Genomic DNA, 25,229 nt, shown 5'->3' with positions numbered 1-25,229 from the left:
TCTTTTGTATAAAAGGCACTAAATTGATTTTTCAAATATCTGTGAGAGGAATGATATTGAAATGATATAAAATAACTTTCTCACTTAAAGGTTTTCTTTTTATAACCTTTTACTTCTACAATCCTTTGATTTTCCACAAAGCAGATCTCTTCTTTAAAATTGTATTCTGGTAACCTGGGTGGCTCAGTCAATGAAGCACCTGCCTTTGGCTCAGGTTGAGATCCCAGAGTCCTGGGATTGAGTCTCATATCAGGCACCCTGATCAGCGGGGAGCCTGCTTCTCCCCTCTACCTGCTGTTCCCCCTGCCTGTGTTCCCTTTCTCTCACTTTCTCTCTCCCACTCTCACAATAAATAAATAAATAAATAATAAATAAAATCTTTAAAAAATAAACAAAATTGTATCCTAAAATTTTTGAGGAAGTTAGTCTCTCTATAAGTATATTTCTTAATTCTATAGTACTAAATGATTTCATTAAAATATATTTGAATGTATGCACACCCAATAGTCAGGATAACAGGTTATAGGCCTTTTATACATTTCTTCTCTAAGATGTATTAATAGGATCTCCTGACCCCCTGATCTGTCAGATGTGTGACAGATCACACTGATTTGATATCTAATGTTTTTAAGATTATTTCTAATATATTTGACTAGCTTAAAAATATATTAAAAAGACTTGATAAAACTGGCATTTCAACTTTTAAATGATTTTTTTATAGATTATTTATTTATTTATTTGATAGAGAGAGATCACAAGTAGGCAGAGAGGCAGGCAGAGAGAGAGAAGGGGGAAGCAGGCTCCCTGCTGAGCAGAGAGCCCGATGTGGGGCTCGATCCCAGGACCCTGAGATCATGACCTGAGCTGAAGGCAGAGGCTTAAACCACTGAGCCACCCAGGCGCCCCCATTTCAACTTTTAAAAACAAATTAAAAATAGAGATGTTGGGCGCCTGGGTGGCTCAGTTGGTTGAGTGACTGCCATCGGCTTGGCTCATGATCCCAGAGTACCGGAATTGAGTCCCACCATCAGGATCCCAGGGAGTCTGCTTCTCCCTCTGATCTTCTCCTCTCTCACTGTCTCTCTAGCAAATAAATAAATTAATTAATTAAATCTTTTAAAAAAGAAATAAAAATGGAGATGTTGACACAAACATAATCATAATCTGTTTATATGATTTTTTTTGTTAGTGGATAATAGTGAAAGAAAGACATTAGCTATGGTGCATGTGTCAGTTTGTTGGGTGGTACTAGGCGATGTGTGCAAACAGACTCTTCAAAATTATAATTCTACACTCAAAATGGTTTCCATTTCTTACAAACATAATAGAATATGCAGAAAAAATTACTATGTCTTGAATGAATATTCTATAGACAATACATTCAAAGATGAATCTTAGCTTATTATGTACTTGGATTTAGAAATCAATATGCATAATGTAATCATTACAAACCCCTGCAGGCTAAATGAAGGTACACTTCTAGAATTATTTATTTAAAACCCACACATAAATACAAGCAAACCCATAAATGCGCACACATACACACACACATCCCTGACAAGAGCAATCATAAATCCATTCAGTAAACTAAGGAGTGCTTTTATGAATGGCCCATAATACACATTAGCTCAGTTTCATGTTCAAACCAGAATATAGCAAAACCTCTGTATTCATTTTTCCACAGATCTTTCTTCTCACTATTTCCAGGGTCAAAGCAGAAAAACCCAATGTTGAACATTTCTATTCCACACTCTGTTTTCACATTATATGATGACAAACTTAATAAACAGGAATTTGGCTGCTGAACTTCATTTTCCATAGTTGAAAATTACATATATCTTTCTATAGCCTCTTCAGTAGAGGGAAAGACACCCAAATTGTATACAATCACATCTATTAAAATATCAGAAACTATTTCAAAATCAAGTAAGGTAAAATAACAGCCCATCTTGTATGTCTCTAATTTTCTACACCTTGCAAAACACAAGGACATATTTTAAAGAGTTTAACATCATTTCACTACTATTCTAAACTCAGTTACCAAAACAGTATTAAAAATTAATTATCACTATAATTTCATGTGCAAATATTTTATCTTATCACTATTTTACCGGTCTGATTACATTTCAGCCTCTAGCACCGTTAATCCCTTTAACGGTTTTACATAGTTAACAGATGTTTCTGTGTGGGACTCCATTGTTCATTTGCATGGTGAAGAGCTTGTTAAAGAACCCTGGTGCAGTCTTCAGTCAAGAAAGTCCTATAATTTTCAGTTTCTTTTCTGGAATTACAATTACCATATCTGCAGTAATGACTGCATTTTCCTCTTCATTTGCTGGTAGGTGAACATCCAGAGAGCCCACTAATAGAAGTATTAGTGGTCCAAACTAGCAAAATATAGTTCATCAGATTTTTGTGAATGCTGGGGCGCCTGGGTGGCTCAGTGGGTTAAGCCACTGCCTTTGGCTCGGGTCATGGTCTCGGGATCCTGGGATCGAGTCCTGCGTCGGGCTCTCTGCTCAGCAGGGAGCCTGCTTCCTCCTCTCTCTCTCTCTCTGCCTGCCTCTCTGCCTACTTGTGATCTCTCTCTGTCAAATAAATAAATAAATAATCTTTAAAAAAAAAAAAAAGATTTTTGTGAATGCTGAAGGCAAGCTTCAGTATTTTGCCGTGAACTCTCACAATTGTGATACTCAATTTTTAAGGACTAAAGATAAAAGAGGGTTCCAAACTTTTAGAAAAAGTTGGTAAACTTCCTTTGTTATTACACTTGAAAAATCTTTACTTAATTCTGCCCCCCTCTGTCACCTATGCAACCATAAGATAGAGGGAGGGATCTGCCTAGTGTATCTATCTTTATTTAAGTAACTTTTAAAAAAAAATGCATTCCTAAACTGGAAGAAGCCATTCTGGAAAACAGTATGGAGGTTCTTCAAAAAGTTAAAAAGAGAACTACCCTAAGACCCAGCAATTGCACTACTAGGCATTTGCTCTAAGAATACAAAAATACAAAAAAAAAAAAAAAAGAATACAAAAATACTGAGTCAAGGGCACCTCGGTGGCTCAGTGGGTTAAGCCTCTGCCTTTGGCTCAGGTCATAATCTAGGGGTCCTGGGATCAAGCCCCACATTGGGCTCTCTGTTCAGCAGGGAGCCTGCTTCCCACCCCGCCCCTGCCTGCCTCTCTGCCTTCTTATCATCTCTGTCAAATAAATAAATAAAATCTTTAAAAAAACATACTGAGTCAAAGGGGCACATGCACCCCAATGTTTATAGCAGCATTATCAGCAATAGCCAAACTATGGAAGTATGGAAAGAGCCCAACTGTCCATCAACTAATGAATGGAATACAGAGATGCATGTGTGCATGCATGGGCGTGCGTATGCGCGCACATGCGCGCGCACACACACACACTGGAATATTACTTAGCCATCACAAAGAATGAAATCTTGCCATTTGCAATGAAATGGAGTTAAGAGTGCTTTATGCTAAGCAAAATAAGTCAGTCAGAGAAAGACAAATACCATATGATTTCACTGACATGTAGAGTTTGAAATGAAACAGATGAGCATGGGGGAAAAAAGAGAAAGGCAAACCATAAAATGAACTTTCAACTATAAAGAGCAAACTGAGGGTTACTGAGGGAAGGTAGGCAGATGGGTTAAATGGATAACGGGTATTAAGGAGGGTACTTGTGATAAACAGAGTGTTATATATAAGTGATGAGTCATTAAATTCTACTCCCGAAACTACTATTACATTATATGTTAACTAATTAGAATTTAAATAAAAAATTGGAAAAAAATGCATTCTTGTTAATTCATTCTAAATATAGCACTTTGTTATGAACACTTTGTGAGACATATTTCAACATCAATATTCAAATTTTAGTTTAGATAATGTAATGATTAAAAAGAATTGATTCATTTGAAAAAAGACATTATATGTGACTCAACCAGACCTAATGTTACTTTCAGCGTCCAAATGTCATTTCATCTTTGACTTCTGGCCTCAAGAAATACATTACCATATTTACTTTTCAGTCCTATACACTCAAGTTAAATTAATACAGGGTAGCAAGAACACTACATTTAATAGTCTATCCAACTATAATTGGTAAGAAAAATAGCCAATATTTACTGAATATTACTTTGTGTCAGGCACTGTTTAACATGTGCTACATGCATTAATTCATTTAATTCTCCTGGCAAGCCTAATTATGATTTGCACTTCATAGCTGGAGAAACTGGAGTGAAGTAAATGCATGAGATGGTACGATTAATAAAAGAGTAGGTAATCAACTGCAACCTGATGGGCACCAGAACCCTCAACCACAGTGCTAATACTATCTCTTTTTAAAAACAACAACAATGAGTGATGCATGGGTGGCTCAGTTGGTTAAACGTCTTCCTTCGGCTTGGGTCGTGATCCCAGGTCCTGGGATCGAGTCCTGTATCATGCTCCCTACTGAGCGGGGAGTCTGCTTCTCCCTCTCCTCCCAACTGTGGTCTCTCTTTCTCTGTCAAATAAATAAATAAAATCTTTAATAATAACAACAACAAATACCTAAGTATGTTTATGTTAATGTTATAGGTGAACAAGATGGCACTGTCATCTGCTCAATAATTATTAAAATGAGAGGATTTTGCCCCAATATGTTCAACTCTTAAAGGAAAAGTTACATAAATGCATTGCAGTTAACTAATCCAACTATATTCTAGACTTATAAATCTGCCTCCATCTAAATATCCACTGGTTTATGCCATATTAAAAATAAAGAACCTTAAAATTTAAATAATTATTTAAACGAAACACAAAGATTTGATCTCTAAGTGACTATTCAAAATAATGATGCTCAGTCATTTATGGTTTTTTAATCTATCTTTTTTTATTTTAAAGATTTTATTTTCAAGCAATCTCTATTCAACATGGGTCTCAAACCACAACCCTGACATCCAATGTTGTCCGTTATACATTCCACTGACTAAGTCAGCCAGATGCTCTCAATCTATCTATAAAATGTGTGGGCATCTCTATCTTCCTTTTTAATACAATAAAGTTTTGGAACTTAGGGGAAAAAAAGCCAGTGTAGAAAGTCTATACTCTTTAACTAGATTCTCATTGATGCAAGTTCAGGAATTTGGGTATCACATAGAGCTAGCATATGATACATACAGAAAGTGCTTTGGTGCTGAACAAGTTTTAATATGGTCATATTCTTCTAATAATGGGCTGTTTTTGTAAATATCAACAGGACAAGGCAAAACAAAGTTTGAAAAATATCTTGAAAGCCATATAAATTAAATATATCTGGCTGGAAAAATGGGAAAAAATGGGCAAACGTCCAGTTACAAAATAAATAAGGCCCGGATATATAATCCACAGCATGGTGACTGCGGTTAATAATACTGTTTGTGTACCTGAAAGTTGCTAAGAAAGTAGATCTAGAAAGTTCTCATCACAAGAAAAAAATTAGTTTTGTCACTATGTGTGGTGACCAATGTTAACAGGACTTACTGTGATCATTTCATATTATTCATAAATATTGAAACATTACATTATAAAACTGAAAGTAATAAAATGTTATATGTCACATATCGATTTTTTAAAAAGCTGTATTAGTCATCCTTAAATTCTTTAAAAAATACATAGAAAATATATGTTATCCCAAATGTTTCTTTTGAATCTAAACTGTACTACTCTGTCAAGTTAGGAGATGCCAAATCTAATTTAGTACTAGATTAGTAAATTTAGTACTAAAACAGTACATGGTGATTGTGCAAAAACTCCAATTATTTTTTAAAGTATGGCTATGGTAATTTTTCATAAAAGTTCTGCATGATAGCCTAAACCAGGAATCCTCCTGGATTCTAGATCCGTTGATAGCTATAGATGCTCTCCCAAACACACATGCACAAGCATATAAGCAGACACACACACACATGCAATCGCACATAAAATTACACATACAGTTTTAGAGAATTAATTTTCTACCTTCATAGTTCCAAATGTGAACTTCTTCCTGAAATTCCCGAGGAACACTTATAAACCACAGATTCCTGGTTAAGAAGCTCTGAATGAAATGCACATCTTCCCAGAATTGTACTATAAACTCATTAATATATACAATTAGATGATTTTAAGATGGCAGTTAATACTTGCAAAACCAGCTATAGATTTCATTGATGCTTTATTCAGATAAACTTAGCTAAAGATATATATGTTAATAAATTAAACTTTTACTGTTACTGTGATAAGCACTTAGAAAGAAACTAGGATTTTAATTATACTTTAAAGAATAATAAACATGCTGAGGAAGAGAATGCATTACTAATGGCAATCACTGTCTTCTTACTCAGTAATCACCTTGTGATAATGCACATGTAAATTCGAAATAGAAAGCAGAACAAACTGCTAACCTTTATAAATGAATATTACCATTTTTAAAAAGCATACCAGTTCAACCTTCGACTATGAATTTTCCTGAAAACAGAATGTAAAGATGTGAAGGCTACACTGAGGCCAAAACCAACCCTTAAAAGAGCTCAGCAGAGAACACTAAGAGTCTTTCTTTGGTTAATATGATCAAATTCAGTATTCTGGGAACAGGATATGGTCAGTTCCCAAGACCTATAAAACAAAAGTAAGCGCTTACAGAGAGATTCTGAAGGCTGTCTGTTATGCTTGTGATTACTGCTAGTGTTAAAGCTATCCAATTTAAAATCTTCTCTAAACTTCTGCTTAAGAAAAAAAAAAAAAAGCTGCCTGATGTATACTTGAGTCCAGGGGTTCACAAAATGAAAACTGACAGAGGCACTTTTGTTTGGGCTATTTTCCTAGTTAACCTACAGAGACAGGATTTATTAGAGCTTCTCACCTTTCTATACTGGAAAAAGCCACTGATAATACCTTTGTAAAATGAACTGAGTTTTATAAGATCAGCAATTCTTTTTTTTTTTTCTTTTTAAAGATTTTATTTATTTATTTGACAGAGAGAGATCACAAGTAGGCAGAGAGGCAGGCAGAGAGAGAGAGGAGGAAGCAGGCTCCCTGCTGAGCAGAGAGCCCAGTGCGGGACTCGATCCCAGGACTCTGAGATCATGACCTGAGCCGAAGGCATCGGCTTAACCCACTGAGCCACCCAGGTGCCCAAGATCAGCAATTCGTAATGTTTAAGTAAGTGTAAGGTAGTAGACTAATTGAGATTCCAGATATTAGGTGAGTAGTTCATAACTCTATCCAGTGACAAGCAAGCCCCCCCACTCCCCACACACACACACATGCTTTTTTGAACTTCCTTAGGGGGTTGTGACAATAAGATGCCAGTCTTGTAAGAATCCAAAGTCAATTTTTACAGAATGCTTATATTTCACACATTTCAACATTTTATGAGATATTGAAGATTCCTGAAATTTATTACTTTCAAACCTTAAAATTTTTAAATCATCAGTTTTAAAAATAGGTGGAAATTCTAAAGTACTCAAATAGGGATTTTTGTCTTTTTGCTCTAGAATGTAAGGAAAGTTCTATACTCCATGTTCTTTTTTTTTTTTTAAAGATTTATTTCTTTGACAGGCAGAGATCACAAGTAGGCAGAGAGGCAGGCAGAGAGAGAGGAAGAAGCAGGCTCCCTGCTGAGCAGAGAGCCCGATGTGGGGCTCGATCCCAGGACCCTGGGATCATGACCTGAGCCGAAGGCAGCGGCTTTAACCCACTGAGCCACCCAGGCGCCCCTATACTCCATGTTCTGCTTAGTTCTAATGTTTAAAGAATACTGCATAAACCTTACAAGTTCACCTGTCTCTGTAATGCAGACATAACCCACTCTTGGGGCTGATCTATTATTTTAAACAGTGACAGGTCTCATCAAGTTTGGGTAAAATATTATTATTTTATAAAAATGGCTCCATTATATTTCAAATATAGGATCTAGTCCATATTTCAAAGATTTTTTATGTATTGTGGACAGTGCAAATAGAAGTAAAAGCTGTTTGATGTTTCTTCAAAGCCTAAAAGTATGGAATCTTTTAAAGATTCTTTCCCTTGTGCAATAGAATGGAAATTCAACAACAGTCTAACTTGATTTGCCTTTTTTTGCCAAGCACTGAGATGAAATGTTAGCTTAGGCTCCTGTTTAATTATTGATCAGAAAACTAAATAAACATTTAAAAGCACATTTTATCTTAAAATGCATTCGCCTGGGACTAAACAATACAAGATAGGTGATTTATATAAATATAATTCTCAAATGGTGGTCTGTGAGCCAATACCACTGGCATCACCTGAGAATACTTCACACATTTCTCTCGGGTCTCGCCCCAGACTTTCTGAATCAGAAACTCAGAGGGTGAAGACCAACAATGTGATTTAATGCTTCAAGGGGAGACTGATACTCAGTAATTTTGTGAACTACTGGTACAGGAAAAACTTTAAGAGTTAGAGAGGCAAAGAGGGAGGTGACAAAAACCGGCAATACTGAAGAGAGCCATCAGAAAAGTGATGGAACTTAATGGTTTTGAGAAGAGAGCTGAAAGATAACATATTGCAGGGGTAGGCAGGTGAGCATGGAGGTCAGGGAGAAGAGTCAGCAAACACGCAGGTTAAGAATAACCAATACATTTCGGGGGTAAACGACATTGTCTTAATTTTTAATAGTCATTTCGGCACACGTTGAAACAAGCTTCTGTTTGCTGATTTCCTACTAACTATGTGGGTTAGGAAACCTGAGATTTATGTCAAAATTGCATTGTGGAAAAAGATTATTTTAAGAAACATACTAGAAAATGTGGTTTGAATTTATTAATAGTTAAATCTGGTTTATAATATAAAAATAACACAATAAGAGTAGGTTTCCTTTGTTTTTTTTAAATCAATATCATATTTGCCATCTAATTTAATTCCAGTGAGTAGAATTAAAATTTAAGTGCAAATTTTTTGATTCAGTAAGAGACTATACAAATAGGAAAAACAGTTTTGGAAAATATCTTCATTTGCATGTGACGTTACACGGGCAGAAGTGTCTGATGGTTGTTTTTAAATACAGAATCACATTTACCAAGAACCTCAGAAATCCTTCATTCAAGAATAAACTGTATGTTTTCATGTGCTCTCAAAACCACTTAATAAGCAAAAGTGGCATTTAGAGAATTCTGATACATTAACTAATAGAACCTGTAAAAACAAAGAACATTTTGTGCTGTGACAGCCTCATTATCTTCCTGATGATGATTCTGTTCTGTCTTACTTGTGTTTAAGCAATCCAGCAAGCACACTTTAAAACGTCTGATGATCTCTTCCCTGAGGGCTCAAAGGTCAACCATAAGATGTTTCTAAATAAGAATTAAGCTACACATCGAAACACTTCCATTTAACATTAGTATTGTGAACCATATAACACTATTTTAAGAAATACAGAAAAAAACTTATAACAAACCACTAATTATGTGTAATAATTCATCTATGATTTTCCTAGATTTTTCTGGAAGCCTCCAGGACATCCTTATAATAGTTGTTAATAAACTTGACTAAATACTTATTCACTCTGAGTCTGAAGGAAGAAACAAAACGTGAGGAATCTTCCAATTGTGATCTATTTATTAAATGACTCCTTTTTACACTACAGAGCAATGAACAGTTTCTTACACAGAGCAGACACCTGGTAAAATTAATAAGCTAAGTGTTTGCTAGCATCATCTATAATTGGGAACTGACTATATATTCAGTGGTAAGTGAAATAAATTGTGATCCTCCATGCAGTAAAATATGATGTCAGCAAAACCATAGAAAGCAGTGGTTAAGCAAACTATAGCCAGGAGTTAGGCTGTTTGGGTTCAAATTCAGGCTTTGTCATTTACTAAATTATACAGCCTTTGGCGATTATCTAAACTCTCCAAACCTCAGTTTCCAAATCTATAAAAGGAGATAATAAATGATAATTAATTCATAGGTGCTATTATATAGTATCATTGATCTCTAGAATTTGACAGTAATGAAAATACTTACTAAAATTAAATATTATCTCATGCACTCAATTTTCTCTTTCATTCTTGTAATATATGCTTGTTTTATATGCCAACTAGCAAGGCAGTTAATGATGATGACATCTAAGCACAAGAGGATCAAGCCAAATAGCTTTGGTTCAAATCCTGCCTCCACCATTAACCAGTTATGTGACCCTTGGCAAGTTATTTAATCCTTTTGTGCCTCAGTTTCTATAAAATGGGGACTATGCTATTATCTACCCCAATGAGTGGTTAGTGGATTACAAGTAACAAAATAATGAGTTATAGAAATTAGGAGACTACATGAGTTAGTATATGTATTACAAATTATAAAACTCAAAAAAATGGTAACTGGGACATGGCAAGAACTATATAAGTGTTTGTTAAAATAAGTAAGCTCCAGGCATTATATTAGGATAAAATCTTGAATAAAACACGAAATATGCAAAAATATAGAAAAAGCCAGTCTCTTTACTAGGAAAGTCAAGAAGACATTAACAAGAGACAAACCCCTTTCCACACCTACCCACCAAAACAACAACAACAAAAATATCAACAACAGCATATTTGCACATTCAAGTATTTCGTAGCTCTTTCTGCTAAGGTCGAACGGCATTCATGGAATCAATTTTTTAAAGATTAAACTTTTTTTTAAGGTGGCTCATTTTTAAAGATAGGCTAATACAAACTTTAAGGAAAAAAAAAAGTAGTCCACAAAATGTCACTAATGTGCGCTTTTATCTCTGTTGCCTACTCAATTTTCAAATTTCACAGTTTCATGGTTCTCTACAAAGTGATAACTCAGGGAAATGATCAAAGAAAGAATGTTCAATTACTCCTCATTATGAAATAAAACTTTTTAAAGTCAAAGTCTGAAAAGAATTAGAGTAATGAATTATTTTTCATAAATACATGACACCAATTACTTATTATGTCATATTTCTACTTTTCTTTCATATTTCTCTTTCTTCTTGTGAGATAGACATATCAAGATTTTTCTTTCTTCACAGCACTATCAGATTCTCCTACAAAAAAATCTTTAGGTTCCTTTACACTATAAATACAAAACAGCAACAAAGGTAATATGAAGGATAGATTAGGAGCTAACTCTCCATTTTTGCTAGTTTCCCTCATCTGTACTGTAGCATCATCTTGAATAGAGTCCCTCAACAGTACATCTCCTCACAAGATCAGGCTAATTTCATAATGCAATGTCAGTTAATTCTGTCATGTCATTAGACTAATCCTATCTTCCTATTAAAAAAAAAGCTGAAGGTCCATTTTTCTATACTAATTAGGACTCTGAATAAAGCTCTATGTTTACAGCAAAAGTGACACTTTTTCCTTGAAAGGGACCTTTACCATGAGTTGCCCTTAAGCAGTGATTTGAGATAAAAGAAGCACAAGCTTCAGTTCTCATTCCAAAATAAAGATAAGGCATTAAGCAGTCTACATACTCATAAAACTTCCTAGCTAGCCAAACTATTCATAGTATAAAACGGAATTTCCTGAGCCTGTTTTAGTGGGCATATAAAGACCATCTTGTACCGCACACAATCACTGAGATACTGGCATTCTTTACGTAAAACACTGGGTTCTCCGCAAAGATTATTTTCACACAGTTTATATGAGTAATGCTATATATAAATTTTGTCATTTTAGTCTTATAGTTGTGAAGACTTTTAAAAATATTTCTAAACTATTAGGCAAATTCCTGACCAAATATACAAAATCTGTTGACATTCACTAATGTTTGCGATAAAAATACAGCTACCATGCCTGGAGTTTATCTTAAAGACACCGTTCTAAAAGTTTTATGGACATATCTTTTAAAATTCTCAGAGAAATTCCAAGAAGACTGTTATTCCTATTTAACAGATGAGGCTATTGAGCTCCTATGAGTAATTCACCCAAAGTAATAGTAGGAGATAGTAAATTGAAGAATTAAGACCAAGATTATTTAACTTTCAGATCCACGCTAGTCATCATTAAGTTATACTGCCTTCCTCAACTGATCCAAGTGCTGGAAGAGATGCCGCAGGTATGAAAAAATAAAGCTGGTTTTCTCTCCTCAAAGAGTTTAAAATTAAATTTTAGAGGCATTTAAATATACAAGAAACAACCAGTAATTATAATTAAATTATATAGTAGCAAATTATACATGCAGGAGAACTTTAAAGAAGAGAGAACCCTGGAAATCAAAGGTGGAAACTTCTTCATCACAGCATTAGTACACAGCTTTGGGATCACTTATTTAATTTTCTTTCTACACCCCTAAGGCAGAAAATGTCTGATTATTCACCATGTACCCTGTCTATTATTCAGTCCTAATAAAAACATATTGAGTAATTCAATTTATTAAGTCTTTATGTGTAGACAGCCTTTTGGTCTACGCCTACAAAAGTAAGTAGAGAGGAAAAGATAGAGTACTCCCAGAGGCATCAACTAGAAGGCATCATCATTTTATGAAGGGTTATGAAAGTCAAATAGAATTGTTTACATTTGACCTGACAGGCAATGAGGAACTATTCTAGATTCCATACTGGATGATTCTCTTAAAGTAGGTTATTAAGAAGATTAGCAGTGGTGTGGAGAATGAATTGGGTAGAAGAGAAAGCAAAGATACCCACTGAATAGGAACCATGTCACATATGTGATGATAAAAACTTCCCATTAGGTTGCAGCCATAAAAGTAGAAAGGAACCATCAAATCTTAGCAACAATTTGAAGCAAGTAATGGTAGGATTAGATAGTTTGAAAATAAGGAGGAAAGAGTCAAGGATAAACACTTCTAGTTTGGGAGGTTGAAATAGTGATTATGATAAAGACAGAAACAGAATAGATAGCCAACAGAGATGATTACTAAAATAGAATCAATATATCTAAAAAAGTTAATAAATCTACATAATTACATTAGTCTATAACTTGAGTGTTAGCCTTAACTTCTGGCTCCAGCACTGTAAATAACAGGTGCTGTACACTCTCTCTCAGGATTCAAATGATGAGCTTACTGCTTGAGATCTTTAAATTTGTATGTGGAACATTCAAATATAGATGAGCCTCAAAATACATGAAGCAGATAAAGAAATAAGGGTTGTAAAATAATGACTTATGAACCATTTATTTCCAGCAAATGGTTAAATCCATTTTAGTAAATTAGTCCCCAGCAAGTGCCTTCTACTGTATGGTGACATACATAACATAATAAAATGAATTTTATAAAACTGAAATAAAACTGAAACAGAAAAAGTGTCTTCTGAAAGAGGAGAGCAAATGGCAAGCCCTCTTCACATTTGTCTAAAAATGACCGTGCTAAGTGGGTATCATCTTCTCATACAATGACTAGGGTTTACCATGTAAATTTTTGAAACTTTATAATTATTTATAATTAGAATTTGGAGGATGAAAAATGTTTTGTAAAGAAAAAAACCAGGGCACCTGTGTGGCTCAGTGGGTTAGGCTGCTGCCTTCGGCTCGGGTCATGATCTCAGCATCCTGGGATCAAGTTCCGCATCGGGCTCTCTGCTCTGCGGGGAGCCTGCTTCCTCCTCTCTCTAGCTCTGCCTGCCTGTCTGCCTACTTGTGATCTCTGTCTGTCAAATAATTAAATAAATAAAATCTTTAAAAAAAAAAAAGAAAAAGAAAAAAACACATGTGGAAATAACAACAAACACAGAATATGCAAAACAGAGAACCTGGAAAATGAAAAAAATTCTAGAAGAAAATTGCCAGAATAAAGGGTTTGAGGTATTCTAGGAAATAAGGCTTAAAGATGACAAAAAGATAACACTGTAAAAATAAAGGAGAACATGAGAAACTGACACATCTTTCCCTTATTTATAATGAATAGGATCTTAAATATTGAGTTCTTAGAGCCAGATGCTCAACACTAAAACTCTTGCCGTATAGATGTTAGAGTCAGAATGGGGTTTGGGGGGGATAAAAATGAAAATTATCAACATCAAAAAAGTTCAGCAGGAACCTCCTGCTCTGAGTGCTTTACTGAGTTATGATGACAGGTATAAATGAAAGACGGTGGGGTTTTTTCTCCATTAATAAATTACTGCCAAGGGAATTTATTGGGATACATGTATAAAAAGTGAAATTGTACTAAAGTAGACTAAATCCTATGGAGAATAGAGAGGAGATGCAATATTTGAATTTGGGGAAGATGCACTCTCTTCCACAGTTCCATGCGAATTCCTGACTTCAGAGTAAGTATCCTTAGAAATTGCTGGTATCTCAAAGTGACTCTGGCTCGGTGCTCAATAACCCACAAAAATGCCAATCCAAAATAAAGGCATGTAATCTTTGTATACCCCAAGAAAGAGATTATAAGCTGTATTTGTGTTACAAAGCTACATTGTTTGATAGTGAAACTCAAGTTAAATAGTCATCTCTTTTAAGTTTGAAATACATATACTAGGTCTCAGGATGGGAGCCAAATGGATATTTCTTTTTCCTTCTCTTTTTTTTTTTTTTAGATTTTATTTATTTATTTGACAGACAGAGATCACAAGTAGGCAGAGAGGCATGCAGAGAGAAAGGAGGAAGCAGGCTTCCTGCAGAGCAGAGAGCCCGATGCAGGGCTCGATCCCAGGACCCCGGGATCATGACCTGAGCCGAAGGCAGAGGCTTTAACCCACTGAGCCACCTAGGTGCCCCCCAAATGGATATTTCTATGCTTACCAGCTCGGAGAGGGTACAGACACAGATATTTCTTACGAAAGTCCTTTACTATCCATTTACTATACTTAGCAACATCAAAAAGAGAAAACACAATTTAAAAGATCCTACTGAGCACCTAGAGATCTTGAACATAGACGGGGGATGAACACAAAGAATATTTGGTTACAAGAATCACACTTTACCTCTTTAATTAATTTTTATGGTACATTTTTGGTATTTCCATTATTTTTCTTCTATTCCCTTGGTTTTAATAGAAGTATACACATACATGTATATATTTCATTAAGAGGAAATAAAAGGGTTGTCTTTAGTTAAGATGTTTCCATTCAGAGACTACACATTTAAAAAATAAATTGCCTGAATAAATTCAATTATCTAGAGAAGCAAAGGAAATCACATGCAAATGACATTATATGCAGAGGCCATTCCGACAGCTTCATGTTTATTTTTATTGTTTCAGTCAGTGGAAGGGAGAAGCTGTCAAAAATGTAACATCTCTTCCTTTTTAAAGGTCCAATGTCTCTGGTACTGAAAATTGCATGAGCAATAATATCAAGAGAAGAAATCTGTCTACTACTGAAAATACAAAGTTCAGACTGCCTCCAACTTAATGCCAGCATACAAGTGGGCCACCCTACACACCCTGGGTATATATTGCCTACCAAAAAAAACCAAAAAAATAACATTTAATTTGCAAGTAGTCAGGTATCAATTCAGTCAATTAAGATGGGTCTGAAAAACAGTATATTAAAAAAAAGTTAATAAATGCCCATATGTTAAATTACACGATACCATGACTATTAATCTGTCTTCTGAGAGTCTCATTGTAGAGAGAGAGAGAGGAGGAAGCAGGCTCCCTGCTGAGCAGAGAGCCCGATGTGGGACTCAATCCCAGGACCCTGAGATCATGACCTGAGCCGAAGGCAGCAGCTCAACCCACAGAGCAACCCAGGCGCCCCGAGAGTCTCATTGTAAATAGTAGGTGCCATCTATGACTTTATCCAGAGATACTCTTCAGACTTTTACATTCTAATGAGGAGTAATTAAATATGACATTTTTGCCTTGTTCTTTGAATATGACAAAAATACTTGGGGAAGATTTAGGCTGACTTTTGTAATTGGTTCTTGCTGAAAATCTCTGGCTCTTGACGCAGAACTTACGTGCTACCTGAGTTCTCTTGAGGCAGGAATGTACCAAGTAAATGTGGCATATGTTTGTATTCTCTTGCCAATTCCAAATTCATTCATTCAAATCACTCATTGTAGGCCAAATTCTTATCCAATTCCACAGAGCCACCGATTTTCCTGGAAGTGAATAGCAGCTTTGTGCATGGGAACAGGGAAGTCAATAGCAGGTCTGTGCACGGAAGAACTATGCAACTAGTGGAAAGGATAAGAATTTGACCACAGGATTTCTTGAGTGTGGTAAAATCTAACTTGAAATGGCCTAAATGATGAAGCTTTCAACACTCTCACTTGGGTGTCAATTCTAAAACTTGACAATTTGGGTAACTGAGTTTTTATACGGCCATCTTATATACCACCCCAATTGCAATTAAGTGTGATGATAAGTCTTTCCTTTAATTTATTTGTATTATGATGTTCTTTATTTATTATAATTAACCTCCAATCTCATTCAGAACCTGGGTGCATATTCTTAGCAAAAACAATAAAAGCATCATTTATTAAATTTAGTAACGTGCCAATCACTGTATTGGGGCTTTTAATAGGCTATGATCCTTCCTAAGAGACCTGCAAGCAGGCATTACTGTCACTGTTTTCACACACATAGAGACTGATTTTAAGCCATGAAACCGAGTGTAAACCATTCAAGTGCAGTAAATATTTTAAACCCATCTCCCTGAATCCTTCAAATGTGTTTTTAGCCATTTTGCTATACAGCTTCTCATCAGACTAAAAACACCTAACTGTTCTAATTTTACTAACATTGATCTAATTTTCTAGTCAAAGCTTGTTTTATCTCCATATCTGTCATTTATGTCACGATATTTCTAATATGCCTGTTTGGTTTCATAATGTACTTTATTAACATACTCAGTTTTCTCTACTATTTTTAATTAGCTAAATCTTACATTTCGATTTCCTTGACATGCGTTTCCAAATGAAAATTGGTCAGTTTTGTCAAACTCATAAACAACATTTTAAAAACATCCAAACACCCCCCCACACACACACAAGACACAAACACACACACCAATGAAGCATGCACACAAAATTTGTTAACTATGTGCCTACTTGGAAAAGCACTGCTTTGCAGACGTCCTGGAGGGAATAGAAACAATCTTCTAATAGTGAAATCCAGTATCTTTCATGACTTCTTCAAACTATTTGAGACTACTGAGTAGTTCTTTCCTTAGCTTTCTGATGGCCCACAATCTGCTGTTCATTCTTAACCCAGGCATTGCCTGTTTTGATCTTAAATCCTCTAAAGAGTATTCAATAACAATAACAAGTTCCTACTTCTCTTTCTAAACTCTCTATCTTAGAAAAGTGATCTTAACACTCTGTATTGAAGATCTCTCAGTTGCCTCCACCTAGCTTTCAGGAAAAACATTTAATTCCTTTAGGTGATACACAAATTCCTTATCATTACTCTCTACCCCACTTTAGTGATATGACCATAATTTAACTCCTTGCTTTCCCCCAGGCCCTGTTCTCCTTAATATCTTACTTCCCTGCCTCTTTCAAGATAACTGCAAGCTTTAAAATTCGCCTTAGGTTTCCTTCCTTGGGGAATTGTAAATTCTCAACAAATACTTGTGGAATAAATGATTCTTCTTAAACTCACAATGTCAAATCTTGTGTCTGTGCAGGTAATGTTCACATTCTCATCTCTTGGCAGAGAAGTTTCAATCACATATTTCCAACGGTTGGCTTTCTACCTAAATATCTCAGTACCTCAAACCCAACATATACAAATATGAACTGAGAATTCTGTGCCCCAAACTGGCTCACTTCTGTTTTCTTTCCTTATAATGCCACCAACATTCTTATAGCCACACAGGATTAAAGTAAGGATCATTAATTTTGATCTTAAGCAAATTTCTTAACTGCTGTGAACTTTAATTTTCCTATGTCACAATAAGAGATGTGGACTAAAAGAGTGTTAAGATCTAATTCCAGTTTTTAGTTTTAGGTCTGTGACTGGTAAATAATACAAAAACACAGCAAATAATTGTCCTATCTACAATCTGTATTCATTCTAAAACCCTTTATCATTCTATCTTTCTTTTCATAGTCCACATAAAAAATATATCTAGATTTACAGTAAAATAAACTAGGAATTTGTATTATTTGCCACCAATGAAATGGATTAAATGATCTAAGTCTGTCCCTATGGAAAGAAATAGGTTTTTCCAGGCACTATGCCACCACTAAATGGACAGTAATACCTCTCACTGTGAAAAGCAGATCTGTAAATTAAGCTCTAGCTGGGTGTAAATAACAAAAGAGACAGTTAAAAAAAATTCTACCTACAAATATACAGTTAATATAAAATTATGGCTTTATTGCTAATATGTATGTATTTTACATATATACACAAGTATAATAATGTATATTTTAACAAATAAATTTCCAAATATGTTAAATCTTTGACTATTTTTGATATTATCTGGTTTAATCAGTTTTCATATTTTGCCTTTACTGCTTTCAGTGAACCGTCTATTTCATGGCTCTACTTAGTATTTCTAGGAACATGACATTTGTATTTCTTTTTGTTGATCCCTCTAAAACGCTTAATTATTCATCTAACTTTGCCACATTCTGACTGGCCTGGCAGAATAAATCATGTTAATACTGGGAAGAAAATATATTAGAAGTATTATGAAGCAAGTGAAAATTATTTTTTTCATATTTGAGCAAGGAAATTAAGTATAGATACTCCTGCTCATTTCTTATACTTTTCACAAAACCTGCCTTTTTTTTTTTTTTTTTTTGTGGAAATATCTGAATAACCCAATCCTGTAAAACCCATATAATGGTTCTGGTTTTGGGTTTTGGTTTTCTGATACAGAACAGAGCCCCGCCCCCCCCAAAGTGTTTGGTCTTGTTTAATGGAACTTATTTAGCACTTTATATCCTTCTCTAAACTAGAAACAAGCCAATTGCCAGCCAAAATATTTGATGGTTTTTCTAAAACAGGACACCCATTTCCCCTTATTTCTACTCCCATCTGAGATTGAACGCTGGTTCAATTTTTGATTCGTGGATCTGGTCCAGAAGCAAACCAGAATTAAAGTTTTTAACTTTCTTTCTAAAATAAATATTTAGAGTTTAAACTGAATGATGAATTAATATTTAGTTCATGACATAGGACTGTTATAAGGCCTTTTCTGCATCTACAACATTTCATTGTTCCCCAATAATTATAGATTGTAAACTCCAATCTTCTGATAGCATTCAAGGCCCCTTACAATCTGTCCTTAATCTACCTTTACAACTTTTTCCCATTAAAACGTGGTCTTTTGAGTCATGCCCCTTCTCCCTGGCTGTGTGACTTTACTTTATTCTCTCTATTTTGAAATCCATATTGGTAAAATGGAAATAATGATATTTCTTTTGTGGAAGACTGTAAAGATTACATGACATGAGGAATAGAAGTGCTTAGCATAATTCCTAGTCCAGATTTACTGTTTGATAAATTTTTATGAGACATCTTAAAGGCACACTCACTCTAATCAAATCAACTAAGTTGCCTAGGGTTTCACACACATACCTAGAAATTCCCTGAACAGATACAACAGGTAGTACATTTGTATGCACCCTAACTTTCACAACTATACCTAGAAGATCTGTTCCTTATTGAGCTCTTCTCCTTCAGTCTACTTAGACTATCTCCTTCACTTCGATTATTTTCTACCTCATCCTGCATTTTCAACTCATACCTATCCTTCAAGACTCAGCTGAATTATCTTTAAGGAAACTTTTCTTCACTTCTACTCTCTCACTGAAACCCCTCCAGGAACCATTCTACTGTCTCACTTTTGAAACTGACCCACTCATTTCTCATTATTGTAATTTGCACATACATAGTGGATGTGTGCCACGGTTCTCTTGAGGAGTGGTCCTAAAAGCATCAGTCTGCAACAAGACAAGAAGTTGCCCCAGAACAGAATTCACTTTTATCACTAAGCATCTTGTTTAGTTAAGCTGGTAGTCTTTTCATAATAAGACTTCATGAAGGGAGGCACACAGACCACATCTGGAGTAGCACTGCTCTAGAACCATTTGCTTAGAAATCTGCGCTTCTCCCTCAGTCAGAAAATGCTGTTCTTCCTACATAAACTCCCATAACATACTATAAACTGCCCCATCTGTAACATCCACCATAATATTATCAAACCCTTAAACAGAATTTATCTGTACATCCATTTTCTCCACCAGACTGTGTAAGTCTGTAAGGATAAAAATGTGTCTTTTTCATATTTGCTGCTAATATATTTTATACATAATAGATATTCTATAAATGTTGGTTTGATTAAAATGATTTCTTTCCCTTAAATGAGGCATTTAAGATTTAGGTGAAACATGACCTCCCCCTTCGTGATAACTTGGTCCTATCATACCGGTACTCATGATGCACCTAGGAGGAAGACAGTATTAGAAAGAGAGGACTGAGGTAAGGGGTAAATACAGGAGATGTCTGGAATGAGACAGATATTAAGGGGAATATGTTAATAATTTTTTTAAAGTAATCAAAAATAAAATGACAAAGAAAAGACTATATAGAAGTCTATGCCTTAAGTAAAAGGAAAGTTGAACTATTTCTCATAGATTGAACATAGTATTGAGAAACCACATATATTTCAACTAGAAGTATGGAGATAGAGATGTGGGTTAGGGTTAGGGCTAGGATTAGAAGAAGGTTATGCAGAAGCATAAGAGAGGATTATATCTGGCTTCCAAAGTTTTTTCTTATACCAAAGGTTACAATTTTTCTTTACTCTCTGTTATAAACATAGAGACCTTTCAAATGCTTAGTTCATTTCTCCGACACATACAAACTCTGTAAACCTTCTACTTCCAGACAAGAAAATGTAACAGTGCAAATTTAAGAAGTAATGAAAATGAAAAGCTAATACTGAATTCATGTATATATTTAAAACTTATAACTTCTAAAATTTAAAAAAAAATATAACATTTTGGGGTGTCTTGATACTCAGTCAGTTAGGCACTGCCTTTGGCTCAGGTCGTAATCTCACGGTCCTGGAATCAAGCCCCGTGTCGGGCTCCCTGCTTGGTGGGCAATCTGCTTCTCCTACTCCCTCTACCACTTCCCCTGCTTGTGCTCTTTCTCTCTCTCAAATAAATAAATAAAATCTTAAAAAAATTTAAAATAAATAAAAAATGCAACATTTCAATCTACTTATAGGTACCAGGAAATCAATGTAGATCCCTCTGTATAACCTAACACTGCAGCTGAGTCTACCTGTAGCTAAGTTACATGGTCTGAGTTCCTTATCACAATCTGGTAACTAGTCAATCTACTTTTCCCTTTAGCTATGTGGATAGAACATGAAAAACAGAACTTGGTGCTACATTTTTTTCTAAATTGGATTTGTGCCATTCCCAGTGGTTTTGCTGTGTTTGTTATTTCTTAGCTATGGCTTCTGGTTGTACTGATCTTTCAATTTTTTCACTATTGCTCCTCATGTAAAATTTATTATGATATTTTTTTCTCCCCCCCCTTCAGTAGAGGTGCATAAATGAGGCACTCCACTCAGTACAGAAATCTCTTTATAATTACAGGGATCATATAAAAATCCCCTTATCCACCATGGAAATCTGGTAGCTATTTGAATGTAACAAAAATACTTAACTATTCAAAATTAGATGAAGAGACTACAGTGACTTTTTTAAATGATAAAACCATGAACACATATAGTTTTCATCAAAAAATATAAACAGTATTTTTGAGGTAAATATTTAAAGAAACTAAATGTTTTTGTATACCTCATCTATTAAACTAAAAGCACCTCAGTTGCAAATAATCGTAAGTCTTCTTTTTGATGTCAGCTTGTTTCATTATAGAAGTCTGAATGAACTACCCAACTAATAAGATAGAAATAAAAAAAGGCACAGAAAAAAAAGTATTACTAAATTAACATCTTTCTGTGTGTGTTTCACTGTGTATGAACTTGTTTTGTCTCATACTTTTACTAAATAGAGTTGATAAAAATCTCCACCTAACTGCTACATTTTATTATGGACAGTGACGAGCAACTTGATCTTTGAATTAGGCAGTAGATCAATATTGGGATCAGTTGGTCAATATCACAATTCAAGCTACTAAATGATTGAAACAAAGTGACCTGCAAATAAGAATGATATTCCAAAATCAGAACCAGGATGATAAAACTTGGAATGTGAATGGACTGGGTAGGAGAACTGGAGTGAAGCAAGAAGGGAAGTGGTGGGAGCCCTGTATAAAAGGCATTTTTGTAAGATTTTTAAAAAACGATTTTCTGTGTTTTACCCATTCCCTGGGCCACATCATGACTTCCCTGGGCCCAAAGAATTTTGCCTTCATAAACACCTTCCTTTATAAAACTATCAGAATCAGAATCAGAAGATTATTTTAAATTGTAGGACTCCACTGGTATTAAAGCAAATCCATTAGTATTAAATATTAAAACACTTTCTTCAACCTAAACACTGATTTGTTTTTCTGATTTTAAAAGAAACCAAAACATTTTCATGGGCCCCTAAAAGTACTGTGGGCTCCAGGCACTGTACTTACAGTGCCAAATGGAGAATATGGCCCCATCCATGACAATAGGGTTTCTCCCCACCTATCTTTTCTTTCTTCTGCTTATTAGAACATTTAGCAGTGTAACACCTTTGCAAAGTTCGGTTTCACATCAGCGTTTTATTATATTTATTCTCACTGAATCTTCTGTACATGTTACACTTCGGAACTTGTATACCTCCAACTTTCTGACTCATGATTTTATAAGCTCTCTTCATAAATGTTCAAAAATATAAGCACAAACATACATACAACCAGACTGCTGTTCTCCTTCCAGAAGTTATGTTATCTGTCATTAAAAGATCTAAAAAATAGAGTTTCTCTTAGAGTTTGATATGAGACAAAACATTCAAAAAATTGGAAACTATATAGAGAATCTGCATTATCAACTTCAAACTTCTAAGAGTTAGATCTTAGTTGTTCTCACCATAAACAAAGAAAGGATAATTACATGCTGTGACAGTTTTTAGTTAACACTATGGTGGTAATCATATGCCAGTATAAAAATGCATCACATCAACACACTCACACAACATTATATGCCTATTTTATCTCAATGAAAATTCAAAAAATAAATAAAAATTTAAAAACTATATATTTGTTCTGGATACAGAATAGCAGAACTATAAAAAAACTCATTAACTAATTCACATTTAAAGGTTTTTATTAATTTATTGCTCTATAAAATCACAGATCCTTAGTATACACATACATTTATGATCTTATTAGTATGTAGCTGGACTATTTGGTAACTAGTCCACTATATAACTCGGGAGTTCTGTCTCTAAGTTAATAATTCATGCTTGGTTTTAGAACAATTGGGAAGATAGTGGTCTTCAAGAGAATTCTGAAGTCTACCTATGGAACTGTGCAAGAAAAGGAGGCACAAACCTAGCCAGTGATGTTAGCCAGATGCACCTTGGAAATCAAAGAAATGATAAATATAAAAACTGTCTTCATATGAGACATTTAGCAAATGAAAAAGATTTGTAAAAGTTACATTATTTTTAGTTAATAAGCAAAATTTTTTCACTGTAACTCAGGTTTGATATTCATGTTCCTTATTAAATCAATATCTCTAAGCATTTGATTCCAGGGCTAAGAATTAACTGCAATGTCATTGCTGACACCAAAAATAAACCACTTATTTACATGTTAATGAATCTTTATTATAAGGTACCAGTTTGTATGTCTGCCAGCCAAGCAAATCATTCTCATTAACACCTCAATTACAAATTCTTTGTATATACTCTAATTTCCATACTATATTTGTTCTTACATCAACTAATCTATACTTTTTCTGCTTTAGATTATATCATTTTCTTTTCTTTGCCACAAAGGATCTATAGGAACCTACTGGGAAAGGATTATTACCACCATGGGAAGAACAATATAAACCACATGTGAACGAATTTTTAAAGAGATTCACAAAGTGAGTTCAAAAGTCAAAAGGTGGTTAACTGGTCTTTGTGCTACCAATATCTAACTTACTATTTAATAAAGAACTTTCAGACAATTTGATTATAAAAGGTTTTCATGATTGAAGAAGATGGTGGCGGCATAGGAGGACCCTAGACTCCCCTTGTCCCATGAATACAACTAGATTGCTATCAAATCATCCTAAATACACCAGAAATTGACCTGAAGACTACCACAACTCAAGGTAGAGAAGAGGTCACACTGAAGAAGGGGGTCACAGGAACTTTGACAATTTTGATTAAAGATGAAATAAAACCAAATCTGTCATACACAGAAACAAAAAGAGACGGAAAGAGACAATTTTACCAGATGGACTTTACCACTGAGCTAAAGGCTCTTTGGTAAAAGTATGGTTAGCTATGAGACTCTATTCAGTGGATTTTCTGAGCAGGGAAGAAGGAGGAGGAGGAGGAGGAGGAGATTGACTATTTAGGTGCTTAAAAGATGATGGTTCGTGAAACTACATTCTGTTGTGCAATTAGTCAAGAATGAGAAACAACCATAAGACAATGTATAAGCCCTGATCATATGGTAAAGAAAATGGAAGGATGAGAATAATCTTTCTATGGCCTAGAAATTTAAGGCAATTCATTTCTAGTAAGACTGAAAATTATATATATTTATCCAAATCTTTAGGTTAAAAAATCTAATGAAAATGATATTTTAATATTAATATTTTTATGTTTAATAAATTGACACCACAGCTACTCAAAGAGGAAAATAATCCCAGTGCTGCTTTTTGTCCAAAGGGCAGTCACTGCTGATCATAGACTCTTGGCTGCAGCAAAGCAATCATGTTCAGTGAAGTACTAAAATAGAGAAGACTACCACTTAGATGTTTTTAGAAATTCCTATGGTGTTTAAGAAGAATCCAACAAAACTACTGTCTTTTAAAAATTCCCTTAAAATATAAGGTAACCGCCATAGAGCATTTGGTAAAAACACAATAGGTTTCTTCCAGTTGTTAAAGACCTAATTTGGTGAAATTCAAAATATTGTAAGTAGCAACTCAGAAGAAAATTTAACACCAAACTAGAGTTATAAGAAGGGTGATAGAATAAAAAGATGACCCGAAGATGATCTAGAACCCAAGATGAAACCAAAGAGGCATGATGTGAAGTCCAGGGTGACAGCTGGGTAAAAATACCCTTTTCAGGGTGACTAACCCTAAACAATTGTAGTCCTAAGGGAAAGGATTAGTCCTTTAAATCATGAGAAAATGCTCTGAAAAGACAGACTGTACCTACAGCAAACTCCTGAGAGTCCTATACCCGAACTGTTTTCCACCT

General features: G+C 34.8%; 1 protein-coding gene across 9 annotated transcripts in view; it reads right to left on the bottom strand.

The window, feature by feature from the left end:
• SOX5 (SRY-box transcription factor 5) overlaps positions 1-25,229 on the bottom strand; it is a 958,250-nt gene that overhangs the window by 301,712 nt on the left and 631,309 nt on the right. The gene's annotated exons all lie outside the window — the stretch shown is intronic.

Source organism: Neovison vison, chromosome 12 (assembly GCF_020171115.1).
Source record: "Neovison vison isolate M4711 chromosome 12, ASM_NN_V1, whole genome shotgun sequence".
In the NCBI taxonomy this organism is placed as follows: domain Eukaryota; kingdom Metazoa; phylum Chordata; class Mammalia; order Carnivora; family Mustelidae; genus Neogale; species Neogale vison.
This window is presented reverse-complemented; position numbering and strand designations above follow the sequence as displayed.